Below are 22,033 nucleotides of genomic sequence, written 5' to 3' on the forward strand. Positions count from 1 at the left end.
ATGAAGTCTATGCTCTAGCCACTGTATTTTATCGGTTAGAAAGCTAATTAAAGGATCATTAGGTGCATCATGGGATGCATGATCATCTGTTTGGGTGATGCTGTTTCAGGCTGGAGTGTAACCGATGTTCCAAATGGTAGTGGGGGAGTGTCAGTTTCAGCGCTGGGCCAGGATGGAGGGGTGGGGGGCTGGGCTAGGAGTAGGAGTGGAGGGTGGTTCCGACGTGAGTTGAAAGGTGTAGGGTTGGGAGGCTGGCGAGAGGGCGCCTATGTGTCCAGTATGTAACCCAATCTCCAGAAAAATGCTTGGCGTCATACCTTGTTATGTTGTAGATATGTTGTAACTTCACATTTCTTTACATTTCAACAATGCTGTGGTTAATGTGTGGTTAGGTTTAGGCACAACAATCAGTTGCTAATGGAAAAGAGCACCTTTGAGCTTAAAATACCTTGTTCTAGTGGCATGATCCTTGCAGAGAACGCAGCCATGTCATGGTACCATCACCACTGGAAAAACTGCCATGGCCTGTGAAAAAGCACTGAAAAGTGAGGGCTAAAAATTTGTGTGAAACACTGCCATGACTCTCTATAAACCAACCAGTTTTGTTGTTTATTGCTTTAAACGGTGGTCTGCAGCTTGGAAGGCGTCTCCCGAAGGTAACACACCATCCACCATCCCCTTCGCCTCCTGATGACAAAGTCAGTTGATATACTATGTCACTTTGATTAGTGTGAGATGTACTTTTTAATACATATTTTTATTACATATTTGTAGTTTGCAGAAACATACAATGCCAACATTTCGGTGGTGTTCTGCCGCGGTCTAGCCTCCATCTTTCTCCCCATGTCCTTGCTCTCCTTGATCTCACTCTCTAAATAAATTTGAGCACCTCTCTGTTCCCTGTCCTGTGTGGTGATGTTCAGCAAATTTCAATATGCTCTTATGTTGAAAGGACTGCAACAGGAAGTAGTTCTGAGCGGAGGCTCTGTATTACCTATTGAGAGTTATGCAGACGCTTGACGGATTTAATGCGGTCAGACATTAAAGTGAGTTCCAGAAAAACCCGACAGTTGGGGCAGTGAATCATTAACGCATAACAGGACATGGTGTCAGAAGTGCTGTGACAGAGAAGGGTACGTGCAAGAAAGCTGTAAAAGGGAGAGTTTTGACATTCTCACGGCGAGTTGGACGAGGATGACGGCGCCAGCATGCCAGTCACGCAGCCTCCCCAGTTAGCAGCCAATGCGCCGCCAAGCGCTACATTCACTATTCAGCCTCCCGAAGCTTTCGACTTCACAAAACCACATTAATGGGAAAGATGGATACGGAGATTTGAACGGTTCCGACTGGCCAGCAATCTTCATTTGAGCTCAGAAGCTAATCAAGTCAACACGCTAATTCACTGCATGGGTGATGAAGCAGACGATATACTGCGAGGACAAGCTCTTTCCGAGGCGAAAAGACAACAATACAACACGGTAAAAGAGACATTTGAGTCACACTTCATGCCCAGGGAAAATGTGAATTATGAGAGAGCAAGATTCAACCAAAGAGTGCAGCAGGCTAATGAGACTGTAGACACCTTCATTACTGCTCTATATGCATTAGCTGAAAACTGCAGCTATGGCGCACTCCACGAGGAGTTGATCAGAGACCGTCTAGTTGTGGGACTGAGAGACATTAGCCTGTCCGAGCGAATGCAGCTGGATAAAGATTTGACCCTACAAAAGGCAGTCAACGTGGCAAGACAGTCGGAAGTGATAAAATGACAGCAAACAGATCTCAGAGGTGACAATAAACAAGACATTGATGCAGTAACAATGAAAAAAAAGTGCAAAAGCAAGCAACACACAAAGCCCCATATCAAAATAAAAGCACATCAGCCAAGACGAAAACACCTTCAGACCGCCAAGTAAGCTACATATGTGGAAAATCCCCCAGCCACGGGAAATAACAGTGCCCAGCCAAAGAGGTAACATGTCACACCTGTGGAAAAAAAGGACACTATAGCAAAGTGTGCAGATCAGCTAAGACAGTTCATGGAATAGAAACTGCCAGCACCTCTAATGCCGCACCACTATGTCTAGGCTCAATTAATGCAGGTTCAGACCCATGCTTTGCAGATTTGACTATAAGACAACACAAAGTCAGATTTAAGATAGACACAGGTGCTGATGCCACATTTATCTCAGCACAGACCTATCACACCATAGCTGAGCACACTCATCTAGCGCAACCTGACATACCACTGTTTGGCCCAGGTGGTAAGCCCCTGTCAGTCTTAGGAATGTACGTTGAGACGCTGATCAAAGGACAGCTTGCAATACAGGAAAAGGTGTATGTACTGGAGGATCTACACACAGCTTTACTAAGCAGACCAGCAAGTGTCAGGCTTAACCTGGTGTCCAGAGTAGATGGCATTGACAAAGCTAAGATGGACGAGTCATACCCAAAGCTGTGTCAGGGTTTAGGTATGTTGCAGCAGCCATACTCCATCAAGTTAAAGCCAGACGCCATCTCCTTCTCTCTTGCAACTCCAAGACGAGCCCCCATCCCCTTGCTAGGGAAAGTGAAAGCAGAGCTGGAACGTATGGAGAGACTTGGTGTAATCTCGAGGATCGAGGAGCCTACAGAGTGGTGCTCAGGCATGGTTCCAGTACCAACAAAAAATGGCACAGTGCGTATACGCGTAGACCTCACTCACCTCAACGAAGCAGTCTGCAAAGAGAAATACATCCTGCCTTCAGTCGAACAGACACTTGGTTCTCTCGCAGGTGCTAAGGTCTTCAGCAAGCTAGATGCTAACAGAGGCTTCTGGCAGATTCCTCTAAGCCCTGAGTCGGCAAAATACACCACCTTCATAACCCCCTTTGCGCGCTTCTACTTCCACAGACTGCCGTTTGGCATAGCATCAGCCCCAGAGCACTTTCAGCGGAGAATGTCCCTGATACTCGATGGACTATAGAGAGTTGTGTGTCATATGGACGACATTCTTGTTTGGGGAAAAGACCAACATGTGCACGACACCAGACTCCACACTGTCCTACAAAAGCTGCAGGAAGCAGGAGTCACACTGAACATGGAGAAGTGTGAGCTAAACAAACATGAGGTAAAGTTTCTGGGTCACATATTGTCTACAGAAGGGGTGAAACCAGACCCAGACAAAACTTGTGCTATTAGAGAAATGAAAGCACCTACAAGCACAGGAGAGATCCACAGCTTCCTTGGAGTGGTCAGTCAGCTGGGGAAATTCATCCCAGGTCTGGCAGAGAAAGATAAGCCACTGCACGACCTACTCTCAAAGAAAAACCAGTGGGTTTGGGGCACGGTACAACAAAAAGCCTTCGACCAACTAAAAACTGATCTAACATCAGCTCCAGTTTTGGCACTGTATGACCCCAACAGAGAGTTGAAAATGTCTGCAGATGCGTCATTGTATGGACTAGGCGCAGTTCTCCTACAGAGAGAGAGTGAGCAGTGGAGACCGGTGGCGTATGCATCACGCTCCATGACGGACACAGAGCAGAGGTACGCACAGGTGGAGAAGGAGGCGCTGGAATTAACATGGGGTTGTGAGCGGTTCAGAGACTTTCGGGAGACACTTTTCACTAGAGACTGATCACAAGCCACTCGTCAGTTTGGCCACCAAGCACTAACAGAACTACCCCCAAGAATCCAGCGGTTCCGACTCAGACTGATGAGGTACAGCTACTCTATCTTTCACACCCCAGGTAAAGCCCTGCTAACAGCAGATACCCTCTCACGGGCACCTGTCAGCCAAAACACAAGTTTAAAGGACAGTGACAAAAGTTGAATGGAAGACACTAACATCTATGTAGATGAGATAGTGAACAACCTGCCAGCCAGTTCAACCTACCTTTCACAGTTGAGAGAACAGCTAAAAGAGGATAGTGTTTGTGCAGAAGTCATGGCATTTTGCCAGAAAGGTTGGCCAGACTGTAGCCAACTCAGAGGCTCAGTGAAAGCCTACTGGCCAGACAGAGCTTTACTCACTGTTCATGATGGACTGTTACTCAAAGGTTCCAGACTGGTCATTCCCACAGCCATGCACAGTTTGGTCCTAGATTTGCTACATGAGGGACATCAGGGTATGACTAGGTGCAGAGAGCGAGCCAGAGAAGCAGTATGGTGGCTAGGAATAGGCAGCCAAACTGGTGAGAAACTGCAGGACATGCATCCAAGAACGTCCAAACCCGGTAGAGCCACCGATGTCAAGTGAGCTCCCAGACAGGCCGTGGCAGAAAGTAGCCACAGATTAAACATTACATAAAAGTGATCATGATCCTTTAATTAGCTGTCTAACTGCTAAAATATGTGAAGAGCAATATATTAGAGACCACTTTTATTTATCTCTGTCTGAAGTCATGGACCTGTTGTTTCAAAAATAACCAAATTACTATGGTGAATCTGCTGCTGTTGTCTTGATACTGCATGCAATGCATCATTTGAATTACAACAGTAAGTAAGCAGTCAGTTATCTCCACAGCCCACACAGCCATGGGTGGACTGTAGTTAATCATTAGTCCTGGCTTCAGCCCCAACTCCTCTTTATACATGATGTTGTTTCACTTTGCTGCTCTCATATTTGCTGCTTAAATCATTTCATTTATGACTGCACTTTAAGGAAGTGGCTGTGAATGAGAGGAGGCTAAAACGTCAGTCTGTATTTGTGTTTCTGCTGTTAGAGCTCCGTGTTGTGAGAATTAAGGTGACTCTGCAGGGTCAGTGCATACAGCAAAATGCTATTTGGTTGTAATGGTAATTTACAGAGAGAAAGCATAGTGTATACATGATATCGGCCTATTAAGAGCAGCAGTTTCTGCTGGGTCTCCTGAGAGTGGAGAAAATCTATTTTGATGAATGCGACGCCAGTGGAGGCCTTTTCCATTTCCAGCTGTATTTCTCACACAGATGCTACAACCATCTCCAATCTATAAAGTACAATGAATATGCTTGAAATAGCTGTGGAGTCCACAAGCTTCATCCTTCAGCACAGGATTGCTACAGCAATAAAATCTGGCACAATGCATTTTTTTCAACACTACATTTTCAACAATGACCAACTGGGCGGTTTAACTCAAAAATACAGCCTGGCCAGCAGTGCTGTGAGAAGGCTCCTGACTGTACTAATCACACCTGCATGACAAGATTTCACGCTTGAAACCGTATCAAGCAATTTCTTGATCAATTTCTTTGATCATTTTTATATTGTATTCATTTTGAGAACAGCTCTGTATCAAACACAGGTTTTGTATCACACTCAGGTACTCATTGTGATTATCTGTAAAGCACTAGGGGGGAAGCACAATGTGCAGCCTGTATACAGTGATTACACTGTCAACATGCAGGCTACTGAAGACGAGTGCAAACAGCACCACATGTTGGTGTTTGTCTGACCTTCAAATGCTTCTCTGTTGTCATAACTACACTTTGTTCAAAAGAGACCACAGATGTAAAACAGGTATTATACCTACTGCTGTGTATCACATCTGGTTCAGTGAGATGTGGATGTTGTTTTAAATTGCTTTGTGTTTACATTTGTTTGAATTTGTGGTTTGATCAGAAAAAAACAAACACAATCAGCATCTGATCAGCATTAATATAGCCTCGACTACAACTGTCTTCCACCACAGCACATGTGGCTTCATTGGGCCCAAAGAAAACTGATAAAGACTGCATTTGCTTAAGGACTGTACCCAGGGGTTAATTTGTGCCGGATCCTGCCGGAACAGGATCCGGCACCTCTTGATTTTGGCCTCCCTGTGTTCCGGGACTTATTTGGGCAGATCCGGCACCTCTCGTATATATATAAAATAATAATAATATAAAGACGTTTTTTTAAAATGTATAAAATAAAATAATAATATGCATAAATTCATTTACAGAACAAATCCCAAGAATTTCATGTTGTTTACAAAGATTTAACGTCATTTGAAAGAGTTGGAGATTTGTTGATGCACTGAAAAGCTGGGCCAACAAACCACGCCCCTGACATAGAAAAAAAAAAACTTTGGAAATTTGCTGCATCTGGGGAGCAAGCAGCGAGGAACAAACGGTATTTCAACGCAAACATGTCAAAAAGACAGTTGAATTTACTATCTTTTTTCAAAAAGAAGGAAGAGTTGCATGATGCTTCAAAACGAGTCAGAAAAGCAACAAGCGGCGATGAGGGCAGCTGCAGCGGTCATGCTCACGGGCAGGACCGGCTGCAGCAGGAGGCTAGCGCCGCAGCAGCTAGCCAGGTTCACGGACAGCTAGCCAAGCCGGGGCGGGAGGCTGGTACCATGGCAGCAGCTGGTCAGGTTCAGCGCCAGCCGGAGTGGGGGCCAGCTACAGCGCCAGCAGTCAGCCAGGTGGACCACCAACAGCCGGAGCAACAGGCCAGTACCCTGGCATCAGCTAGTCCGGTAGAGCAGCCGGAGCAAGAGGCGGGAACCGCGACATCAGCTCGCTTACAGGAAGATTCAGAAGGAGAGGAGAGCGCACTGAGTGGAGAAGAATGTGGGACGTCCAGCGACAGGTCAGGGATGGGATGCACAACTGTTTGGACAGCAGCTCAGTTCAAGGTGAAGCAGACTTACTACCCCTGGCTTCTTATGGGAAATTCGGGTTTGGGCTGCACAATTTGTAAGGCGGTGGGGACTTTGGGGCCAGAGAAGACGGGGGGGATGAAACTCGCAAAAGAATGGGTTTCAAGTACAGTGACCTCATCTGCTCCAGATATTAAAAAACAGCAATGCGCACTCAAAAAGTATTTGAACATGCCCGTACCAAAGCTCACCTAGCAGCAGCAAGCATTCTTGAGAAGGCTAAAGTAGACACTTTAGGACAGTCTATAATTAATAGTCTGTCTGAACAGATGACCACTACAGCTCGTATTTCGCACGGCGTACAAGGAGGCTAAACACCACCGTCCCGCACATGGCTTCGAACATGAGATTGATTGCCAAGAGTTAAATGGACTCGATATGGGGAGGATTTTACACTCCAATGTTGCGTGTGTAAACATACAGAAACATATTTCGGAAGAAATGAAAAGGAAACTGTTTGAAAAAATAGTACAGTGCGCACCCAAACTCAGTCTAATGCTGGATGAGTCAACCAGTTTAAGCAAAAAGAGCTGCTTGATAATATACCTTAGGGCTCAGTTGCCTGATATGGACAAGCCTGCAAACATTTTTACTGAACTCGTAGAGCTAGATGATCTAACTGCTCAAGGTATTGTTCACAAACTATTATCTGCTCTAGAGCGCCTGCATTTGACTCAGGATTTTCTCTCTAAAACCCTCATTGGAGTAACTTGTGATGGCGCTTCTGTTATGTTAGGGCGCAAAAGCGGAGTGGTGAGTCGGCTCCAGGCCATTTTCCCCAACATTACTCTGTGGCACTGCTCAGCCCACAGGCTTGTGCTCGCGGTCGCAGACGTAGTGAAAGAGATGGGCGCTATAAATCACTTTAAAATATTGATAGACAAGTTATATGCACTGTATAGCACATCTAACAAAAACCGAATGGAGCTGAGAGAGTCTGCTGAGAGCCTAGATGTCCAGCTATGCAAAATAGGTCGGATTTTAGACACTAGATGGGTGGCATCAAGTTTTAGAACCGTTGAAGCAGTGTGAAAGAACTACCCAGCACTTTACAAGCATTTCAAAACTGCATCAGAAGATCCCTCCCGTGATAGCATCACGAAGCAAACATACAGTGGGCTTGCTATGCGCATATCTTCACATGCGTTTGTGAACAACTTAGGCATAATGTGCGATGCATTGCAAGAATTGTCCGAGCTCTCAGTCGAGCTTCAAAAACGAGACATTACCATCATTTCAGCACACAAGACAATTTGTCGGGAAATCAGGGTACTTGAGGCAATGTCAGATCGGCCAGGGCGCTACACTGAACTGAGCCAGAGGGGAATTGAGGAAAACTCTTTCCATGGCGTCACACTGAATGGAGGAAAATCAAGCGACAAAACACTGGACCCCAAGCAGTTTTTCCTAACTGTGGCCAAGAACTTGGAGGGCCGTATGTTATCCCAAGGAGGCCGGTTGCCAGATAATTAGTTTATTGAGGAGTTGAAGGTGCTTTACGCACAGTATTGGCCCGAGGATGCAGGTGCGCTGTATGGAGAGACTGAGGTTGAGTCGCTGTGTCAGCGCTTTAACATTGCCAACCCACGCGCAGTCATACGGGCCTACAGAAAGTACAGAGACTCAGATGGAAATGACACACCTGATGAACTGATGGGGTTACATGTGGCTGTCAACAGCATTCCCATTGCAAGTGCTGAATGTGAGCGCGGATTTTCTCAAATGAACTCCCAACCGTGCATCTCTGCTCACATCCACCATATCATCTTTACTCTTCCTAAATCTTGTTGGACCCCCCCTGGCTAAATTCAATCCAGTCCCGTACATGAGGTCGTGGGTGGCCAAAGGACACAGAACTGCCACTGACACACGCAGTAAAACCCGAAACAGAGAGGGGGAGGAGAATCCAGACATGCTCGTGGTGTGGAGTGTTTTGGACAACTAAATATGGTAAGCATACTGTCTATTAATAGGCCGCCGTGCCAATCTTTAAATAATAATAATTAATAATATTAATAAAGATTTGTGTTATTTATTGTAATCTCTGATTTTTTTAATGTTTTACAAGTTAGACCTGTTGAGAAATTAATTGCTGACTGTGTACTGTAAGTCCCACCTGTGGTGATGTGGGCAATTGCCCGTGCTGTGCAGAGTATAGCCTAAATAATTGTAAATTATTGTCATAACACTTATACCATGGATATTATCTGAAATTGATGCTTGTAAGTCCCACAGCATGGCAAGTGGGCATTTGCGTGTTGTTTTCAGCACCATTTTCTGTATATGTTCCGGGACCTGTGCCCGTCTCGTCATCCCTGCGCTGTCATATGTACTTTGCGTTCCGGCACCTTATGATTTACAAATTAAGCACTGACTGTACCAGACTCAGAACTATGTCAGTTGAATGTGATTTGGCTCTTCAGTATGAATATTGCTCTTTCTTTTTTTTATTTTTATTTTTTCATAATGTGATCATGAAATTTACTAAACAAGCCAGGTTAGGAGTTAGGAGTAAGGTTACTTTTAAAAAGTTCTGGAAAACAGATTACTAGTACTCTGTTAAATATGTAATAAGTCACACAGTATTTTAATTAGTTCATTATACTAATACAACTTATTACATGTGATTAACAAAATCTGCCAAATCAAGGGATTCCTGCCCGACAACAAGATGGAAAGCAACAGAATGAATGTTTTCTTCAAAATATAAACTTTTTACTGAAAAGATTTTTTTTCATTTGTAACCTCTTTGTAATTACCATCATTTTGATTAGTAACTGTAATTTATTGCATATTTTTTCTCAGTAACTGTAACTGATTGCAATTACATTTTCTAATTTAATAACTGTAACTACTTACATGTGAATAGTTACTCCAGACACTGGTGCATACAGCAGTAACAACAGATCAGACACGTGCAACACTTTTTTCTGACAGTAGATATCAAACAAAAGCCAGAGCCTGTATCAAAAACCTGAGCTGTAAGCAGAAGCAGAAGATGACGTTATCTTGAAGCATTGTTGGGCAAAGACTCTTTTCCTCCAGGCAGCTGCCTCCATCTCATTCAGACTGACCCTGGATCTGAGTCTGCAGCTACCTGTACTGGAGAGTACTGTGAAGCCAAGGAGCACTCCTTCTGCAGCTAAATCTGGGGATTGAAACATCCAAAGAACACTGAAAAACAACCCCCTCTCCAACAAGTGCTTGACTTGAAGCAATCCCAGCTGGCAGGGAATGTTCCCACAACATTAGCTAACGTTACCGACAAGTTGCAATAATGTTTTAAAGAAAACATTTTGATCTCATGTTTAAAGAGTTTTAAGGATGTTTATCAATTAAATAATGTCCCTGTAAGGTTAAGTGCTGACTAAGACATAACGTTTGAACTGCAACATTCTAAAGATGTTTTGGTGATGTTGGCAGATGACAGATCAGAGAATGTTCTCTTATCAAACATCTTCACAGTGTTAATGAGAACAAAGAAGGAACATTTTCAAATCAACATTTAGGACGTTATTGAGGCCTGAGATTATCGAACATGTTTTAATGAAAATGTAATGTTATATGAAATGTTATGAAAAAAAAACAACAAAAACATTTTAAACATTTTAATGATGTTTTTGAGAATGGTACTCTAACTTTAAAAGGAAGATTCTGAGAACTAAAAAGAACTTACTACTGAAAGCATTAGTGAAACACTGCATTGGTTGTACATTCTAGAAAATATTTCAGAACCAAAGCTAGCTGGGATCTCAGTCAACTGAGGAGTCTTGGACCGATTAGTTGAATCTTGGACTTTCAGAGGGCAGCTTTTGCATCAGCAGAAAAGCAGTCAAATGTAGTTAGTGTGTTGGGCTAGCCTGTTGAGCGAAGTGTTATAAATGGATGAAATATAAACATAAATACAGATGAGGAAAGAGAGACCTTCACTGAATGCAGAGTGGTGGTTTCTACACTGTGCTGGTTTGACTGTGACTCGGTGTGACATTCTACGAGTGTTCACGGGGTCTGAAGTAGTATTTGCAGGGGACCTCTCTCTCTCTCTCTCTGTAGCACAGTTCTGTCTGCAGGCGTGACAGTAAGCACAAGCTAATCAGCTTCTACCCTATTTTTGGACAGAAATTCACACTGTCTAATGACAGTTTCACTCGAGTGCGAACTCACAAGCTTTTGGAACTCCCATAATCTAGCTGATAATGAACAAAAATCCTGTTTAGCAAAATATGTGAATGATGTTTGGATGATTAATGGTTGGCTGATGAGATGTGCAGTCACTAAAGTTGTTGGATGTTTGGACAAGGCAGTAGAGTTTAGAGGTTTGAGACTTCATTATGTTATCGTCACATGTCACTGCATATTACAAGAAAGAGTATTTTATTTTATATTTGAATACATACAGCTGGATATGTAGCACATACAAAAATTACTAATATCAACAAGCTTGTTCTACTCTCATTTTCGTACTTCATGTGTCCTTCCCTCTTTCCTCATTACCCTGCTCGTTTTTGCAATTGAAAACCCTGTTGGCCAGCCCAAAAACATGCAGTGCCTCATCACCTCAGCAACAGCAGTTCCTGATCAGGCTCAAACAGAACAGAAATGCAGAAAATGACTCTATGTAAATGCACGAATGAAAGCCAATTTATTCACTTCTCACTCACTTCTGCTTTTTCTGCAGCTCTGAAACTTTAAACTTGATGTAAACATTATAATCAAGAACTATATGTAGCTCTGACTATGTTGTGTAAAGAAGGAGAGGTATAAATCACTTTAGTTTTTGGACAAATCAAAGTGACATGAGTTTTATTGATTGAATATTATCTGTGATAAATACCAACAGACTAATACTAAGAACTCTTAACCATTCATCTTTCAGGTATATAGCTGTTGGGGACCAATCCCTTACAAAACCCCCAAGAGTACCTCTTAATACATGTGACAGTTTCTCCAGTGGCAATTGACATAAACTTTGTGTACCACATTGTGATATCAGCAGGCTCTTTATCTAACCATTTTTGTAAAATTGTGAGGCGCGCAACATATAATGCAATTCTAAGAAGGTACCTCGACCTGTGCTCGAAGTTGAAATCTGAACTCAGTACAAAATTATGTTGATTTAAAGGTATTTTAATCCCAAATGTTTCCTTAATTTCATTTTGGACTGACAGCCAGAAGTTTACAATCCTAGGGCACGACCACATAAGATGGCTATGATTACCACAGCTAGTTTTACAATTCCGACATAATGAGGAGCACATAGGAACACACTGAATAGCTGGAGTTACATGCAGTCTGTGAATGATCTTAAATTGTATCTCCTAGGATTTGTTAGAACATGTAATTTTCTTTGCATTCTGCAAAATGTTTCTCCACGTCTTATCATCCAGGTGGGACCCAAAATCTTCACTCCAGGCTGTTTTGCTGTTGATAGCAGGGATTTTCACAAACATTTGATCATACGTATAACTTAGAATTTTCTTCTTTGAAGAACAAGCTTTCAACAATATCTTTTCAGGTTGATTCATTTTCAGACCACTTTTTGCATATATTGGTAATGAATTGAAATAACTCCTATGCTGTTTACAGCATAGGAGTTATTTCAGCCCAGAGCTGAGAAAAAAGATTTAAGAGTCCCACCTGAAAGGAGATCTTGTAATTTAAAAATTCCAGCATCCTTCCATTCTTTAAAAGCCACATCTGAACGACTGTGCAAAATCAGTAAAATAGGTGCCAAAACTGGAGTACTGATTCGTAATTCCAAAATGTCTGCTTCCTTGATTCCATGTTTTCAGAGTATTTCCGACAATAAAATTATTGTTGTTATTATTAGTCAGTTTCAGTTTTATTTATAGAGCCCATTATCACAAAACATGGTTTGCCTCAGAGGGCTTTACAGTGTACGACATCCCTCTGCCCTTAGACCCTCACATCACCCAAGGAAAAACTCCCCAAAAAGAACCCCTGTAACTGGGAAAAAAAAAAAGGAAGAAACCTCAGGAAGAGCGGTAGAGGATGATGAGGGATCCCTCTTCCAGGACGGACAGACGAGCAATAGATGTTGTGATAGCAAATGAAATACAATCATGGCAAAAAGGAAAGAGAAAGAGAGAGGGAGAGAGAGAGGGGGGGCACAGCAATAATAGAAACAGATGCATGTCATATTACAATAAGGGTAGGTGTGAAATTAGTAATTGCACTCTATGATGATGTTGAGGGAGATGATAACAGTCTCATGCATATGTTGAAAGGGAGGTGTTCAAAGGCAAGATCACAGCATCGGCTCAACCAGGACCAGACCACAATCAGGGTGAGCGAGGGGCACAGTATCAGTACAGCCACAGCACGAGCACAACCAAAGGCAGGGTCGCAGCATCAGCACAGCTATCACCACGGTCAGGCACAGTCAAGGTTACGGCCAGGATCCAGGGAAACTAGGAAACAAGGGAGCAGGAACGCTCCCGAGAGGCAACAGGATTAGCGTAGTGCAATTCAACAGACCCAGGCTCTGTAATCGCGAGCCCCAGGTAGTGAGAGTACCACATGGCTATCACAGAGCTAAACTAAGCTTGCAAATGGCAATGCAGTTAACAGACATGCATGATTCCCGATGGCGGCATTGAGAGAAGGAAAGGAGCTCAGCGTATCAGGGGAAGTCCCCCGGCAGGTTAAACCTATGTCAGCCTAACTATGGGCTGGTCCAGGCAGCCTGAGCTAGCCCTAATTATAAGCTTTATCAAAGAGGAAAGTCTTAAGTCTACCCTTAAAAGTTGAAATGGTGTCTGCCTCCCTGACCGAAAATGGAAGATTGTTCCATAGGAGAGGAGCATGGTAGCTGAAGGCTCTGGTTCCTAACCTACTTTTGGAAATTTTGGGAACCCCAAGTAACCCTGCATTTTCAGAGCGCAGTGATCTTGAGGGTTGGTAAGGAACTATGAGCTGTGACAGATAGGACGTAGCCTGACCATTTAGAGCTTTGTAAGTAAGGAGGAGGATTTTGAATTCAATCCTGGATTTCACAGGGAGCCAGTGCAGAGAAGCTAAAACAGGAGAAATGTGATCCCTTTTCTTGCTTCCCGTTAAAACACGAGCAGCAGCGCTCTGCACCAGTTGGAGAGACCTAAGGGATTTATTGGGGCAACCAAATAACAGGGAATTACAGTAATCCAGCCTAGAAGTGACAAATGCATGTACTAATTTTTCAGCATCTGTTTGGGACAGGATATGTCTAATTTTTGCGATGTTATGCAAGTGAAAGAAAGCCGTCCTTGAAGTTTGTTTTATATGGGAGGCAAAGGATAAATCCTGGTCAAATAAAACTCAGAGGTTCCTTACAGTTGTGCTAGAGGCCAAGGTAGTGCCATCTAGAGAAATTACATTGTTGGAAAAGGAGCTTCTGAGGTGTTTTGGGCCAAGAACAATAACTTCAGTTTTGTCTGAATTCAACATCAGGAAATTACGGCTCATCCAGGCTTTTACATCCTTAAGACATGTTTGAAGTCTAGATAGTTGATCAGTTTCATCTGGTTTCATAGATAGATATAATTGCGTATCATCAGCGTAACAATGGAAATTTTCTAATTTCTAATTATGTTGCCTAGAGGACGCATATATAAAGTAAAAAGGATTGGTCCAAGCACCGCACCTTGTGGCACTCCAAAGCAGACCTTTGTATGTGCGGAGGGTTGATCATTGATGTGAACAAATTGGGAACGATCTGATAAGTATGACTTAAACCAAGCTAGTGACGTTCCTTTAAGGCCAATTGAGGTTTCAAGTCTGTGCAGTAAGATTTGATGGTCAATGGTGTCAAATGCAGCACTGAGATCTAATAGGATTAAAACAGAGACCAGACCCGTGTCAGAAGCGATAAATAAGTCGTTATTAATTTTTACTAGTGCCGTCTCTGTGCTATGATGAACTCTGAAGCCTGACTGAAAGTCCTCGAATAGACTGTTGTCTTGGAGAAAGTCACAGAGCTGATGAGCAACCACTCTCTCAAGGATTTTAGAAAAAAAGGGGAGATTAGATATCGGTCTATAGTTAGCTAAAATCTCAGGATCAAGAGTGGGCTTCTTTAGATGAGGTTGTGATTATAGGTGTTGATTATATCTAATAAAAAGTTGTCTAATAAAGGCAAAACTTCCTTAAGGAGCTTAGTTGGGATGGGGTCTAGCAGGCATGTTGATGGCTTAGATGCAGAAACCAAAGTATAGAGTTGATGAAGGTCAATGGGGGAGAAATGGTCCAGATAAATTTCAGGCCTTGCTGCCATATCCAGGCTATCTGAATTCGGGGTCAGGTCAGTTGAGGGCAAGAGGTGATGGATTTTATCTCGAATAGTTAAGATTTTATTATTAAAGAAATTCATAAAGTCGTCACTGCTTAGGGCCGAAGGAATACAAGGCTCTATGGAGCTGTGACTCTGAGTCAACCTGGCTACAGTGTTGAAAAGAAACCTGGGATTGTTTTTGTTTTCCTCAATTAATGATGAATAATAGTTTGCCCTGGCATGGCAGAGGGCCTTCTTATACACTTTAAGACTGTCCAGCCAGACTAAACGGGACTCTTCCAGTTTGGTCGAACGCCAATGTCTTTCAAAATTTTGCGATGTTTGTTTCAATTTGCGAATCTGGAGGTTAAACCATGGAGCTAATTTTCTTTGTTTCATTATTTTCTTCTTGAAGGGTGCAACAGTGTCGAGAGCTGATCGCAGTGAACCAGTAGCATTATCGATGAGAAAGTCAATTTGAGAATGACTTAAGTTAGTCGGAGTATTCTCAGTCGCTGTAAGACATGGTAATGATGTCAAAGCAGAAGGAATTAGTTTCTTAAATTTAGCCACTGCTGAATCAGATAGACCTCTAGAAGAGTAGCTCTTACTGAGAGGCTTGTAGTCAAGTAATAAAAAATTAAAAGTTATTCAATAATGGTCTGACAGAGCAGGAATCTCAGGAGAGACTAATAAATCTGCAATATCGATGCCGTATGCAAGGACTAGATCGAGGGTGTGATTGTAGCGGTGGGTGGGTTTATGTACACACTGACTGAAGCCTATTGAATCCAAAAGTGTGGAGAAAGCAGAACTAAGGCTATCACTATTAACATCCATGTGAATGTTAAAATCCCCTATGATAATAATTTTGTCTGATTTGAGCACTAAACTTGATATAAGCTCAGAGAATTCAGATAGAAATTCAGAGTATGGGCCGGGGGCGTGGTACACTATGACAAATAGAATTGGCTGTAGAGTTTTCCAGGATGGGTGAGAAAGACGAAGAAAAAGGCTTTCAAATGAATTATAGTTTAGCTTAGCCTTAGTGTGAATTGCTAAGCTTGAATCAAAAATAGCAGCGACTGGCCCTCCTCGGCCAGTGTCCTGCGCAATGAGACTATTTATATGACCAGGAGGAGTGGATTCATTCAGGCTAACATACTCATCAGGACAAAGCCAGGTCTCAGTGAGGCATAATAAATCAATATGGTTATCCAATATTAAATCAGTGACTAAATGAGCCTTGGTTGATAAGGATCTAACGTTCAAGAGTCCGCATTTAATTCTCCTGTTATGATGCTGTATGACAGGAGATGAGTTAATTTTTATGAGATTTTCATGTACAACTCCCCTTTTGTTTATTTTAGCATTAAACAAATGAAGTGGTCGGGGGACAGACACTGTTTTTATAACATTTAGATTATGGGTGTGTGACTGTCCTAGAGGAAGCTCAGAGGAGCGTGTAAGACTGCGACTCTGAAACCTGGTCCCAACTCTGGTTTGTCATGGCTTTGGGTCTCTAATAAAATCGGCCAGATTCTTAGAGAGTAGAGCGGCTCCATCCAAAGTGGGATGGATGCTGTCCCTCCGGATAAGACCAGGTTTCCCCCAAAAGGAGTGCCAATTATTAACGAAGCCCACATCATTTGCTGGACACCACCACGACAACCAGCGATTGAGTGCTGACATGCGGCTAAACATGTCATCACTGGTCACATTGGGGAGGCGTCCAGAGAAGATTACGGTGTCCGACATCGTCTTGGCGTACTCACACACCGACTCTATGTTAATTTTAGTGACCTCCGATTGACGTAACCGGGTGTCATTGCCGCCAACGTGAATAACAGTCTTACTGTATTTACGTTTAGCCTTAGCCAGCAGCTTTAAATTTGACTCGACGTCGCCTGCTCTGGCCCCAGGGATACATTTGACTATGGCCGCTGGTGTCACTAACTTCACGTTTCGCAAAATAGAGCTACCAATGACCAGGGTTGTGTCCTCGGTCGGTGTGTGGTTGAGAGGGGCGTACTTATTTGAAACGTGAAGGGGGGGTGGGTGGTGTACCGTGGGCTTCGGCTTACTATGCTTCATTCGGACAGTCACCCAGCCTCCCGGCTGCATGGGGGTTGCCGGGGGATGGCTAGCAGAGGCTATACTATGTTGGTCCGCACCGGCTACAGGGGGCTTGCTAACTATCACAGCTAAAGAGGGATTATCCACGCTTCCAGATCGCTAAGCCTCGCCTCCAGCGCAGCAAATAAACTACACTTGTTACAGGTACCACTATCACAAAAGGAGGCAGAGGAGTAACTAAACATCTGACACACTGAGCAGGAGAGAGCAGAAGAGGGAGAGAAGCAGGGAGAAGCCATAGCTAACCAGAGCTAATGCTAACGAAGCTAACCGGCTAACAGTGAGAGAGCAGTTGTGAATACACAGGAAAAACTGCTGAGAGGAGGAGACAGCTGTGAGTGATTAAGTAAAACTTACGTGAGTTTTCAGTCACAGACAGATAAAAGCAGTCGAAGTAAGGAACAAGTTAGAAGATTAGCTAAGAATCGCTCGTAGGAGCAGCTCAGAGACGCTACCAGAGGCACTGAAACAAGCACTGAATCTTAGTCAGAAGAAGGTTGAGCCAGCTTAGGTAAGGTGAATCTTGCTTGGGTTTGTTTTTGTGTTGGGGGGTTGTTCAGTGCTTAGCACTGGACTTTCAGTTTCTCTCTGCAACAATAGGTGAGGTCAGCTGACGCGGGTCACACCCTCTATTGATTGCCCAAGTGAAACCAGACAGGGGCGGTATTTCACTACAAGCCTAGCTTATAAGAGAGTAAAATCTGAAACTTCAGTAAACAAGCACTGAATCTTAGACAGAAGAAGGTTGAGCCAGCTTAGGTAAGGTGAATCTTGCTTGGGTTTGTTTTTGTGTTGGGGGGTTGTTAAGTGCTTAGCACTGGACTTTCAGTTTCTCTCTGCAACAATAGGTGAGGTCAGCTGACGCGGGTCACACCCTCTATTGATTGCCCAAGTGAAACCAGACAGGGGCGGTTCAGCTGGGCGCAATCAGTCAAGTTGGAAACAGCTGTGACTGTGTTCAGGTACCTAAAAGGGCACAGACTGCGCTTGAGCGTCAGCGAAAGCGTCAGCCCACACATGGTAAAGACCTGCGAGTCAACCTGCGCGAGTCCACCGAGCAAGGACACCGACTACCGCTGCCGCCTGTCTGTTTTCAGTCTAACGCACAATGTGTCTCTCACGCATCCCCGTCATTGTTGGCAACCGGAAAAGACGCACAGTCTGCCGTACACGCAATCCACAAAACCTGTCCACTCTCCCGGAAAGTGGTCCCAGCCCACACTCAGTTACCTTTGGTCTTTGGAACTGTCAGTCCGCAGTTAACAAGACAGAATTCATCAGTTCACTGGTGAAACTCTCAGACATTCAGGTCCTAGCCCTGACTGAGACATGGATCCGCCCAGAAAACTCAGCTACACCAGCTGTACTCTCCGAGTCCGCTACGCTAAGCCACACCCCTCGCTCCACTGGACGAAGAGGCGGTGCTGGCGTGCTCATTCCTGACAACTGGTCTTTTTCCACACTGCGCCCGTTGAGCAGCAACACAATATTTGAATATCATGCTCTAAATGTCACTGCTCCCATCAAAGCATATATTCTGGTTGTGTACTGCCCACTAGGGGGTAATCTGGAATGGCTTTGTGTCTGAAATGGACATGTTACTCTCTGACATCCCTGATGATGGCACACCACTGATTGTCATGGGAGACATGAACATTCACATTGACAGTACTCTGGCAAACAACTTTCTGGCACTCCTCTCCTCCTTTGCACTTGTACTAGCTCCTTCTCCTCCCATCCACAAAGCTGGTAAAGTCCTTGACTTGGTGCTGACTTGTAACTGCTCCATAGCAGATGTGACAGTTACCCCTCTACACCTGTCAGACCATTTCTTGGTAAAATTTGCAGCTGCCTTTCCGCAATTGCAGACACCCACTCAGACAATTTCCCTCCGCAGAAACCATAAGTCCCTCAGAGCAGCACAGCTGTCTGATGAGGTGAGCTCTGCCATGCCTGACCACTCACACTTCTCCTCACTTTCTGTTAATGAGGCTACAGAAACACTCCAGCCAAGAAAAAACAACCAAGTCCATGGCTCTCTGAAGTTCTGAGAGAACAAAGAACTGGACTCAGGGCAGCAGAAAGAAAGTGGCGTAAATCCCAAGAACCCACTGATTTGTCCTCATACAAACAGAAACTTGCTTCCTTTACCTCATCCTTGCAGTCCGCTAAGAAAGCCTTCTATCAGAACAAGATCTGTGCTGCTACTGATTCCAGAAAACTGTTTATGGTGTTTAACTCCTTGCTTTCTCCTCCAGCTGCTCAGCCTTCCACTACACTGACTCCAGACATGTTTGCCTCCTTTTTCACTGAAAAGGTGGCTGCAATCAGCAACGAGTTCTCTGAGCCTGACCAGCCCAGTCAGCTCAAACCCACTACTGCCGCTTCACTCTGCTCTTTTGCTCCGCTGACCGAGGATGAGGTCTCCAGACTTCTTCTGAGCTCAAAACCTACAACATGTCCTCTCGATCCAATACCCACCCGCATCCTGCAGACCATCCTGCCCACTATCAAACCTGCAGTCACACACATTGTCAATTCCTCCCTAAAAACTGGCACTTTTCCTGCTACTTTTAAGCAAGCCCGTGTCACCCCACTGCTCAAAAAGCCTAATCTCAACCCCGCCCAGGTTGAAAACTACAGGCCAGTCTCACTTCTACCATTTCTGTATATTCTGTAAATACTGGAGCGCGCAGTATTTAACCAGGTCTCTGAACACTTGCGGACAACCTACTTGACTCCTTTCAGTCTGGCTTCAGGTGTGACCATTCCACTGAGACTGCACTCCTGTCAGTCACTGAGTCACTGAGACTGGCTCGAGCTGCTGGTCAATCCTCTGTCCTACTGCTGCTGGACCTGTCTGCCGCCTTTGACATGGTGAACCACGGCAAGGAGAGGTGTCTAGATCACATGGCCTATCGACAGGGGTTCCTCAGGGGTCGGTGCTTGGTCCCCTACTCTTCTCTCTGTACACCACCTCACTCGGTGCAGTGATCTGCTCCCATGGTTTCTCCTACCACTGCTATGCTGATGACACTCAGCTCTTCCTCTCCTTTCCACCTGATGACAGAACAGTCTCAGCTTGGATATCAGCGTGTCTGGCTGATATCTCCACATGGATGAAGGAACGCCACCTTCAGCTAAATCTGTCTAAGACCGAACTCATGGTCTTTCCAGCTTGTCCATCTGTTCAGCCTCGGATCAGTGTCCAACTAGACTCAAGCCTACTTGTGCCCACAAACTCAGCCAGAAACCTGGGTGTCATGATTGATGACCAGCTGACCTTTAAGGTTCATGTGGCCTCAGTTTCTCGGTCTTGTCCTTATGCCCTCTACAACATCAGGAAGATCAGACCCTTCCTGACCCAACAGGCCACACAGCTTCTGGTTCAGGCTCTTGTGATCTCACGCATTGACTACTGCAACTCTCTTCTGGCAGGCCTCCCTGCATGATCATTCAAACCTCTTCAGATGATCCAGAATGCAGCAGCACGTCTGGTCTTCAACCAGCCCAAAAGAGCACATGTCACCCCGTTGCTAATTTCTCTTCACTGGCTTCCAGTAGCAGCCAGACTCAAATTCAAAGCACTTCTCTTGGCTTGCAAAACAATCACAAGAACTGCTCCAGCCTACCTGGAATCCCTGATCCAGGTCTACTCTCCTTCTCGCCCACTACGCTCTGCATGCGAAAGACGTCTGGTGCTTCCAGCCCAGCACGGCTCTAAATCTCTAACCAGACTCTTCTCTTCTGTTGTTCCCAAATGGTGGAACAAACTTCCAAACTCTTTGCGTTCTGCTGAGTCCCTTTCTACTTTTAAGAGACAATTGAAAACTCAATTGTTCCGAGAACACCTAGGCACTTAACCTGACTCTTCTCCTCTTTGCCCTTTGGGGTAGAGTATGTCAGATGGTCCAAAACCCAGCACTTAATGATTATCTAGCACTGACAAAGTTGTGTGATGTTGTATGTTGATTGTCATCGTAAGTAGTGATACTGAGATTGCTGAATCTCAGATGCTGAGATCGCTACTGGTTAGTAGTAGTAGTGCATGATGAGGACAACTCTTGATTGTGGAAGTCTAATACCTACAGAACTGGAACTTTGCTTACCTGCGTATTTTGAGGTCAAACTCACAAACACAAGCTATGTCTGTGTGTGTGTGTGGAGGGGTGTGACCTTTTGTAACCCCCTGACAGCGGCTGGCAGTCATAATTTTGCATTATGAGTCATAGTTATGTATTTTGGTATTGATTTATTAATTCATTAACAATTTTAATTAATTAATAAATCCCCTATTTAAACCGCTACAAAGGATAAATGTAATTTCATGAGACTAATACATCTACCCTCTATCTTCTTCTACCTTCTATTTGCAATAATTGTGGAAGTTTTTTGGTAGATAATGAGTGATTGAAAATTCTAGTTAAAAGGGGGGAGAGAATGCTTTTAAAGGCTTTATAAATCTCCTGGGGGGAGACCATCTGCTGCACAAACTTTTCCAGATGCTAAGGTACATACTGTATCACCTCTTCAACTTCTTTACAAGTTAAATCCATATCACAATTAAACTTATCTTCTTTAGACACACTTGGAAGTTTGATTCATTGAAAGAAGTCATTCATTTGGTCGTCCATGCCCAATGTTATAGAGGTATACAAGGATGAATAAAAGTCATTAAACACTTTGCCACTTAGCAATTTCTGTGTTAGTATAATGTAAGCTCCCATTCTTATCCTTAATTTTAGTAATGGATCTATTTGAAGATTTGTTACTTATAAGATTGGATAATGTACCTTCCTTATTTACTGGCATATTCATATACCTTGTGTTTTTGTTAAAATAATAACTTTTCAGCATTTTGAGATAGGAGTGTATTTAGATCAGTTCTTGTTCTTACAACTCTGTCCCAGTAAGCTTTGCACCCATTATGTTTATTTTAAGATTCAGCTTCTTGCAGCTCAACCTCAAGGCGTCTCTGTTCTTTTAGCCTTCTTTTCTTTTTAGTTGAACAATATGA

Source organism: Plectropomus leopardus, chromosome 10 (assembly GCF_008729295.1).
Source record: "Plectropomus leopardus isolate mb chromosome 10, YSFRI_Pleo_2.0, whole genome shotgun sequence".
NCBI lineage: Eukaryota > Metazoa > Chordata > Actinopteri > Perciformes > Serranidae > Plectropomus > Plectropomus leopardus.